Consider the following 10,826-nt stretch of genomic DNA (forward strand, 5'->3'; position numbering starts at 1 on the left):
TTCGGTCACCTTTTTTAATTATTATATATTTTAAGAACATATATCTTTTTTGATAATTAAGTCATGAGTACATTTTAGGTTAGCTACTCAAATCTTAATCTAGGCTCTTTAAGTTTTACCAGCTAATAATTTTTACGATAATAAGGTGAAAGAAACATCAAAGTGACATCAGTAATTTGTTCGAGGTGTGCCTTTTTAATAGCTTCAAAGAAAAAACAAACCGGGGACTAATGATTGCAAACGTACCATTTACCAGTTTTGTTCTTTTGTAGTTGAGAATGCATATATATATATGTGTGTGTGTGTGTGCATGTGTTGCTCACTAAAAAATCTTCCAATAAGACAGTTTAAACATGACCCATATGCAATCTGAAATGAATAATCAAATGCATTCAGTCAGTGATCTACTTTCATCAACCAGTGGAAACAAATTTGCAAGGAAAATTGTGCAAAAATGGTACTGAATACATACATATCCTTCCCTGGAGGCAAGTTGCACCTCCACATTAATTGTACAAACATGTGGGAAGAATTTTCGGTAAATTTACCAAAAAAAAAAAAAAAAAAAAAAGATTTTGGGTACACTCCTCTATGATAGTGGGGGACCTAGGCCTGGTCCTTGAAAATGAAACTAGAAAAATTGAGAAGGAAGTGGTTCTTTAGGGGCAGTCTTAGTTTTAGACAGAGAAGTGAGCAGGTATGGGGTATTAATTGACTCCGGGCCTATTGTCTCGCTACATGCAACCAATTGGGCCCAGCATGTTTCACGTATTGATTGCTGTAGTATGGAAGGTCAAATATTATGTGTGGGTTCACATGTTACATGATGGACAATGCATTTACACTGTTGTGGCCCATTTTGACGAAGAGACGGCACTGGACCACAAAATTAGAAGAAATAAAGAAAATATGCATGTAGGTTGATGGCAACTGTTACCTTATGAGAAGATTATCCCTCCAAGAAATGCATGACATGACACCAAAATTTCACGACCATTTATTAAAAATTAATATTGTATAAACTCAAATTCGGATTATTAAAAAAATTGGGTGACGGAAACTTATACCATCATTGAAGGTGAAAATAGATCGGAATGCAAGTTTTGTTAATAGTTGATGTGTGCATGTTAAATTATTGGAGGCCTGGACCAGACATGCGAGCCATGGTAATGTCCAGTGGGTTGGATAAGCCTATGACAAGTTAAGCTCGGTACTATCAGATAGTGGGCTATGCGTGAGACAGCTTCATAAGGCACAACGAGTCATGTCTTAGTTATCTTCTCATTCGATTTTCACATGACTCTCTACTTGAGCTGAATTTTACAACAAATTAAGTGAGCGCAGCAAGAAGCAACCACCAAGAAAATAAAAAATAAATAAATAAACAAACAAACAAAAACATAAACAATAATGAAAGAAAGAAAGCTACCACTCGCGGCTTAGAAATGTTCAGTGTTTTCAAAAAAAAGTAATGTTCAGTAGGCATCATGTGTTATCATTCTCGTGTATACTTATAAACAACAAGGCTGACTTTATTTCGCTAAAAAACAATTTACACGTATAATCAATGGGAGCATTTAATCTTATGTTATAGAAGCCAGAAGATACTCCTACCATGTCATAGACTCAACACATGGTGGGTTTCACCATGTGTTAAAAAATAAAAAATAAAAAAATTAAAGGCACGTTTGTCGATATATCTACAATATAAGATAACTCTCTTCCATTACATAAGAGAATAATTTTCCATAATCAATAATATACTTTGTTCAAATAATATAATTTTTTTTTAAACGACAATGCAAATCTCTAAATTTGTGAACAGATCATCTGATATTTTACTTAATACACGCAGGTCACACGAATTGATGAAATGAATACAAATCAAATCTTATCATTTTTTCACTCTTTATCTTTGCATATAGAGGTCTCAAAATAGCCTGAAACCATAAAGTTTTATACATGTCCTAACTTATTAGGGCCTTTTTGTGGTATGATCTTTTTGTGTCCTAACCTCTCAAAGTCCTACGATTTAGAGGGACGGGTTAAGGCTTGCCTTCATCAAAAAAATTATTATTTAAAAAATAAAAAATTACATATAAAAATATATATAAATTTAAATATTTGTAAATATAAAATAATAAACATAATATAAATAAATAAAAATAAAATTAAAAATAAAATTTTAAGCAATAATAAATGATAATTTATTTAAGTAGAGAATTTCATCTGCGCATTAGTAAAAATAAAATTTTCTATTGACGCCAAAGCATATTGTATATCCAAATTTGTACTGGAACATACTATATCCAATATACCTTGGTAGTTTTGTGGATAATAAGTAAAAAGATTTTTATAACGATAGTAGTTGAAGAAAATCAACGATTAAAATTTCAAATATATAACGTACTAAGAATAATTGTTCAATATTTGTACAGATCTGGGCCTAATATATACGAGATGAAGGCCTAACCCAATAAAGGCTCAAATGAACCGTAGACTTAACCATGAATGGACCACATCAGCATATAAACTGTGGGCATCTCGCCTACTTGGCTAACAAGCCAGAAGTGACTTAGTAGCTAAGGAAACATCATTGTCGAAATCAGCAACTCAGGCAACATGACCACCACATTAACTCCATGGTGCTGCCACTACATTTAATGAAACTAGCCTCACTATAGGCTTTTTGCCCAAGAAATAGCCTATGAAAGGCCATTCTTCTCTACCAATAAGAATTGACACCACCCTATGAACACTACTAAAACAACTGGTATTAGGGACAAACAAATTCCGTCTCTAAAAGCCATAAATCTGTCCCGAAATTATTTAGGGACGGAATTTGAGACGAAATAATTTTTGTCCCTAATAGGGATGGAATAAAATTCGTCTCTAACATGTGTTTTTCGTCCCTAATGTTGGCAACAATTATGAGTTGTAAAATGTAAGAATATGTCCCTAAAAAGACGGGTTTTGTCTGTCCCTATTAGGATGGAATTTGGAAATTTGTCCGTCCTTACTAGGGATGGATTTTGTCCGTCCTTACTAGGGATGGATTTTGTTCGTCCCTAATTTTATCTTTACTTTCAAAATATTAGGGACAGAATTTTTCCATCCCTACTTTCAAAATTTATTCAATAAAATATTTTGAATTTTTTTTAACAAAATTTATACTTGATAATCGTCGTAATATAAATCATCAAAGTCATATAACCAATCAAAACTGGTTTGAAACTTGTAATAATTATAACCATACAAGCTATCATAGTCATAATCAAATAGCTAAAAAGTATCATAAAAGCAAAAATAACAAATATATTAAACTACAATATCAAATAATAAGCATTGTTCACAAAATGTATTAAAAGATCACAAAATGTAACTCAGCATCATAGACATCATCTTCCGCATCATCACCAACTTGAACCTCGTTGTGTGCCTCACGAGCAAGAGGTGTAGCAGTGGACATAGAGACACGAGCCATCAAAATCTTTAGTTGCTCTATCATAACAGCCATCTTTGTCTGCAATTCTTGATTTTGGGTGAATATGGTTGTCACTATCTCTCTCATACAATTATACTCATTTGCAGAGACTCCTTGGGACGAACTAGCAGGCTTTTGTGAAGCCTTGTATTTACTCGCCTCTGCACCTAAACCAAAAATGCGGCCCTTTTTGCTCATACCCTCAACAGTCTGCAGGAATAATTTATTATCAGATTGGTCGGTAGATGCATCATTTCCAATCACCATATCACGGTCATTCCTCCACTCAAATAATTTATCCTAAAAATAAACAAATTACACTAATGCATATGATTTAATAACCAATGATATACACATGGTTAAATTATATAAGGTTGAATGGAAATACATATTAATAATAAATTTCTTAATTTAAGGTTAAAAATAAAGAAATAATTAGGAGTAATCAATCCTACAATAAGGGAATTAAAGAGAATCAAATAAGAAATAATTATGATACGACCATAAGAAATTTTCTTTCATTATAGAAAAAATCTTCAATGCTTGTATTCCGCATTCTCTACTTCATGGATTAACTAGAGAACACCTCTTTCAATAAAGACAACCAATAATGTCATCAATTCAAGCAATGATATCAATTTCAAACATAGAAATATAAATTGCTTTAACTAAATATTGGTAAGCTCATAGATGTTTCAGTAAGCAAGAAAGTTCTGTTAGGAGAATCAAAATAGCATTGTTAGATGGGATTAAATGTTTGATTAATCAATAATATGTTTTGTGTAATGATATAAATAATTACAATATAAACCAACAATAAATAGTTAAAAAAAAATAGCAGAAAAAAGTAAATATTCACACGAAAATGATGTTAATATCATGGTGTTTAATATTACAGATTTGTGGAGGTTCATAACTGCTGTTGTAAATATTAAAAATTTATTAAATAATTGTATTTTAACGTAGGTTTTGCATGACATAGCATTGGTTGTATTTTTAATGGTGGTTATTCCGTCAGTTCTCCAAAATCGACGCAAAATTATTTAATGGCATCAAATTTGACATTAGTTTTTAAAATGCCATGGAATTTTTTCGCTGCAGTTTGAACCACCACAAAATCTCATTTCTGCTGTAGTGTGACCTCCATGGGATGGGGCTCTAGCACTCCTAGAACCCCGAGATGAGAAACCATTGTCATAACTCTTTAGTGTAGGAGGAAGAGTTTCAAGGATTTCAGTCTTCTCCCAATAAGACACTCCCTCTCCAGTCAATCACCATTCACCAGTACTCAGGGACCTAACTAACCTAGGCCTGGGTTCTGGGTTGGTTGAATCAGACCTCTCAACCGTTCTAAAAAAGGAAGAAAAATGATGTTCGAAAGAAATTTTCGTAAACAGATGAAAAATTGTTCAAGCAAACCCAGAAAGAAAATTCATATGCATAAAAAACAGCAAACCCGACGCAACCTAACAAGGATGAACAAACAACAATGTATGATGCTAAGACTTGGATACAAGCTTGAATGAAAACTGGAAAACAATGGCACGCAAAGAATTTTCATAAACATGGGGAAGAAGATAAAGTAAAAGAAGAAAATACTTTTTATATAGGGTTCGTTTTTTCTGCAGTTACTGCAGATAAGTTATCTGTAGTAAGCCTAATACGACGTCATTTTGAGGCGGAAATCGTGGTATTTTTGTAATTTTAATTTATTTTAGGGTTATTATAGTCTTTATAATTATAATTTTTTAATCCCAAAATGATGTCATTTTGGGAGTAAATGCATATAACTTATTTGCAGTAACTGCAGAAATATTATTATGTTTTATATATAGGTGAAAATTCCTAAAGTTCTTCGCAGTAAGGAACACTGAGCAAGCAGCTCACTCACGACCAATGTATTAAGGAAAGGAAATGGGTTTGATTCCAAAGTGAGATAAATTTTTGTGTTTCTTAAGCGAAAGAAAGATGAAGGAGGAAAATGAAACGATTAATGTTCCTTCCAAAATGGCCTCGGTGTTAAATATAAAAAATTTACATAGGGCATATGTGTAAAAGACCACAAAATGTTAAATGGTGGTGAAAAGAGTGGGACGCGGGTCAACAGGAAATGCAAGGATTAATGCGTTAACCCACATGTAATGAAGGCTGCATTAAATGCAACTGACAGATCAAACTCACATCAACCGTTTCACAAGCGGTAAAATGACTAATTAACAACGCTCTCTCAAGTGCATGAACAATGGATACATGACATTATCTCGCCACCTGTGACCTTATAAGGAATAATAAAAACATACATCTCGCATAGATGCACATCTCGCTACTCATACTTCCAGCATAAACAGCAAGCTGGGGAACTTCTGATCTGGACCTAATATATGTGAGACGAAGGCTAAACAATAAAGGCCCACGGGGCCCAAATGACCATAGACTTAACCATGAGGGAACCACATCCGCGTATGAACTATGGACATCTCACCTACTTAGCTCATAAGCCAAAAGTTACTTAGTAGCTAAGGAAACATCATTGCCGAGATCAGCAGCTCAGACAACACCAGCTTGCCATTACAGATACTGAAACTAAGGAATAGCCTGCGAAAAGCCACTCTTCCCCAACAATGAGAATTGACACCGCTCTATGAAAGGCGGCATAAAGCAAGACATTCTACACTATAAATACAGAGGCGTTCTATTCAGGTAAGATATATTTATTTGAATACTTGAACTATATTGAATATGGAATTGACTTCAACGTCAGAGTGCCTCGTAGGTACCCCCAGTCTCCTCAAACTGCTCAGACGCTAGGCTTACATATCAACCATCTTGCCAAGCAAACCAATATCTCGGCAAAGACCCCTTGTCATTAACCTTTCTCGTCATCAACATCTTTTACCTTCAACCGTGTGTGATTATGCCCAACCTAATATTTGTTGGACTAATCAATATTATTTTTCTATCACTCCTTTTGATTTTCCCCTAGAGTTGTTCTTAGGAATGATGTTGTTATGACTTCTGGTTAGAAAATATTCATTTAATGGTATTATTTAACTACAAAACTTAGCAAAGATAATAAAATTTAAATTTCACTTATATTAAAATGTTATTTTATTTAGAAAAATATATTATTAAAAATTTATATTTCGTATAAAATATGTTATGAAAGTTTTAATTGTTTATTTGTTAAATAAATTTAAATGTATTGAATATGAAAAAAAATTGAAATTGTAATTTTGGATAACCCATAAGCTCATTTAGGCTTTTATTATTGTAGATCATTTTGCCTTGCGAGCTTTTTGGCCCTAACTCATACAGGCTAGGAGCTAATAGGATGGACGGACCAATTTTGACAGCTTACATACTCATTTTCTTATCTCTCATCATCATTATTTTGTTTATAAATAATTGATTATTTCACATGACCTAATCATATTAGATAAGACACGAGATGATTTATTTCAAAAAATTAGTTAGTCACTAAACCAGTTTATAAATTTTATCCATAGCATAAAAAAAACTCATACATTTCATTATCCCAATTTCGTTATGCATAAAATAACACACACATCACAAATCGTATCATAAAAAGTTTTGCTTTATTCATCTCATAAAATTTTAAAAAAAATTAATGCATTGGTCATCAAATAATCAATGACCCAAAAACAATTCTTATGATTTAATCACTTATCCTGTACTATACTATTTGTATTGTCACTCCTTGTGCACCAAACAAATAAAGATTATATTTATTTGTCCACCACAAATCACTACCAAGATTAACAACGAATAAATACTCAAGTTTCATCTCAACCAAATTATCAAACAAAACCAGAGTTTTCGATTATCGATCAAGTGGAACCAAAACAGAGTAGCATATTGCTTACCTTGGAGCGTTTTCCTGTTGAGAGGCTGCTATTATTTTAGTGTAAATATTTTGATTGATAAAGAGACCAATCACACCGTAAACAATAAATTTTTTTTGTCATCGATTCAACTTCAATTATTCTGAGAGACAGAAAGAGAACTTACTGGTTAAGCCCCTTAGCCAAATCCATAATTATGTCAAGTTATTATAATGCTAATGCCTGTCATTTTCTCGTGGTAACAAATGACAGTGTCTCTTTTCTAATAGACCCACGTCCAGGGAGTTAAATTATTACATAAAATTAATAATGCATTCTAAGTATTATAAACTAATCATATTATTAATTGTGATAATTAACTATTTAATTGTAATGATCATCTATTAATTAATAATAAATTGACTAGCTATACAAAACTTAAATATATTAAATTTATGCAAATATTTCTGTACAAGCACAGAATTAGCACTGCTATCTTTGCTGTAACCTCCTTACTTCATTAAACAAATCTCAAATTATATTATACACTTTCTTCTTTATATGGTTAGGGTAGTAAAAGCTTAACTTATACGTTAATTAAAATTAAGTCTTTTCTAAGATGGTAATTAAAGATAAATACACTTCATGTGGGTATGGTTATTTTTTTAAAATATTTACACGAGTCTTTAGATAAAATTAAAAAAATACTTTGATGATGTGATTTTTTTCAGAAGCTATTTTTTATCTAGTGAAATACTAAAAAATTACTTTTTTTTAAAAAAAAATCATATATTTGTGGTAATTTTTTTAATATTTTTGAAACTAAATTGTTTTTCTTGAAAAAAGCACCAACAAATAGAATCTAAGTATTATAATAACTAATATAAATATTTAAATTGAAGTGTACTTTTCAGTCACAACATTCTACACAAATAGTCCCATCATGGTTGCTGATTTTTTATTTTTTTTTATCAAAACTTCCATAAAATAACAATTGCACATATTTTAATTTATACTAAAAGAGATAGATTATATTTACAAAAGTTTACAAATTATACTATATATTATGAGTAGTATATATTACCTATCTCATACTAAAAATATGCATACATGTAAATAGATAAGAAAAATGTTTAAAAAGTGATAAAAAAAAAGAAACATTAAAATTTTATTAATTAAAGAGAGTATGTTAAAAGGAGAAGAAAAGAAGCGGCGGGCGGGCTAGCAAGTGACATCGCCGCGAACAAATTTTTGGTATAATGAGAATATTTAAATGGACTTTTTTTTTTCTATATTTAGAAAAAATTTATCACTTTTGAGAAAAAAAATCCCGTGACATTGAAAATGTTTCACATGTGAAAAAGTGGAGTACCAAAATTTTGTTTGGACAAATATTTTTCAATGTGAATTTTTTTTAATATGGCTAGAATTTTTATTTATTTTTATACCAAATGTGAAAAAATGAAATACCCACTTAAATATTCGGGTACCAAAGTTTTGTACCACAGCCGCCGAATGTTTTTAAGATTTATTTAGTTTTTAAAATTATTAAAAAAACATATAGTGTAATATTTAGTCCCAGGAAAAATATAAAATTAATTTTGGTAATCTAACTCCAATTTCGCACTACGTCTTAATGTGAAGGATTCGCCCGATTTGAGAAAAGACTTGTTTAAATTGGCTGGAAAGCTAATTCAAAAATATCTTCGTATAATATTTCAGGGAATTATTTCGGCAATATGAAAATAATTGTATCTATATTCACATCAAAATTGATGAAGTCATTTTTTTCTCTTTGTCTTTGCTTTCCGTATAAGGTCTCATCCACTTTAAATAAGTGCACGAGATAAAGATAAAGTTATCTTCATCTTATAGGAAAAATATTAATCTTAATATTTTATGATGATATTTATTTGAGATCTATTAATCTCATTATCTCATGCAACAGAGACAAAATAGTGGAGTCTACTATTTTTTTAATTTTATGGTGATAATTATCTCATGTTGCATGAGTTATCCCACTATTTTATCTCTGTTGCATGAGATAATTATCTCATGTAACATGAGATAATTATTTACTTATTTATGGTATTTTGGAACACAAACCAAATCCTAGGAAAATTGAATTCCCAAGATAAATTTTACAAACGTTGTACTAAATGTTTAAATAGAATTTTTAAGTTCACTTTAATGGGAATCTCAAAAAAAAAATTCTAACAAACACCCGTTGGTAGGGAGAATTTTTGATATTCCCTTAAAAGATAGTAGTAATCCTATTTATCATGTTTGATATAAGGTTTTTGAAAATTTTCTAGAGAAATTGATTTTTTCGAAATTTTAGTTTGTGTACATTTTTTCCCAAAAGAGTGTTATTCTTGGAATCTCTGGTGTTGGAAAAATTTTATACTATCTTTGGAATAAAATTTTGGTAGTATTTTGCACTACAAATAACTTTTTAATAACATTTCAAAAAAAATAACTTTCCTATCATATTCTTAAAAATCATGATTCCGCGGATACAATTTTTTCTCTTCTAACAAATGCCCCCTAAAGAATTAATATTACTCTTGCAATTCTAAAATAATTTTAATAAAATTCATGATATAAAAAGAATAATTTTTTTAAATTTATACATCTTTATCCTAAATCCCAAAACAATCTTTTTTGGGTTGTTAAAAAAAAATGTACTGTTATATGAAAAACTTTCTTAATTTAAAAAAGTTGATGGCAGTAAAATTTTGGCGCTAGTTTTAACGAACTTTCATTGAGGATAAATATTCAAGGCTTTCCTGCACAGAATTACGATCAGGTGCAGTTGAAAATAATTATGCCGAGTGTTATATATAAATCTAATTGTCCTACTTCTTTTAACTAATATAATTATATCTTATAATAAAACGACACAATTTATTATTTTTTTTAAGTTAACTAACTCTAACTATTTTTTTTAAGACTAATTGTCTTTCTTTAATATTTTCTTAAGTTTCGACGAGTCATCTATAAGACTAATTTGTAGCGTGAAATGAGTAAGAGATAAAAATATTTAAATTCTTTTTTTTTTTTTTTACTTACTCAACTTCCTTGTTATGAAAAGACACAATACTAATGTATGATATTGAGTGCAGATGATTCTATCTGTAGATAACTCATCCAATTATAATAATAAGATCTGATTTTTGTCAGTTTAATGGTTATAATTTATTAGATTATACTTATTAATTTTTATTAAATTATAATTATTAAATTAACAGAAATCAACGATTAAAATTTAATAACAATACATAATAAGAATAAGGGAAAATTGTTTATAAAAAAGGGTTTTATATTTATTATTTTAAATGACATAAAATTATATCATTTTAAGAGAGATAGACAGAAGAAAATATTTTTTATTTAAAAATTAAATTAAAAAAAAATCATCCACTTTCTCTTCCATGATTTTCATTCATTGATGTCTGTCTCTTTCTTAAAATGACATAACTTGTGTTATAACAAACACC

This window comes from Gastrolobium bilobum, unplaced genomic scaffold (assembly GCF_033153095.1).
Source record: "Gastrolobium bilobum isolate Gb01-03AN ecotype WA unplaced genomic scaffold, APGP_CSIRO_Gbil_v1 utg2195, whole genome shotgun sequence".
NCBI lineage: Eukaryota > Viridiplantae > Streptophyta > Magnoliopsida > Fabales > Fabaceae > Gastrolobium > Gastrolobium bilobum.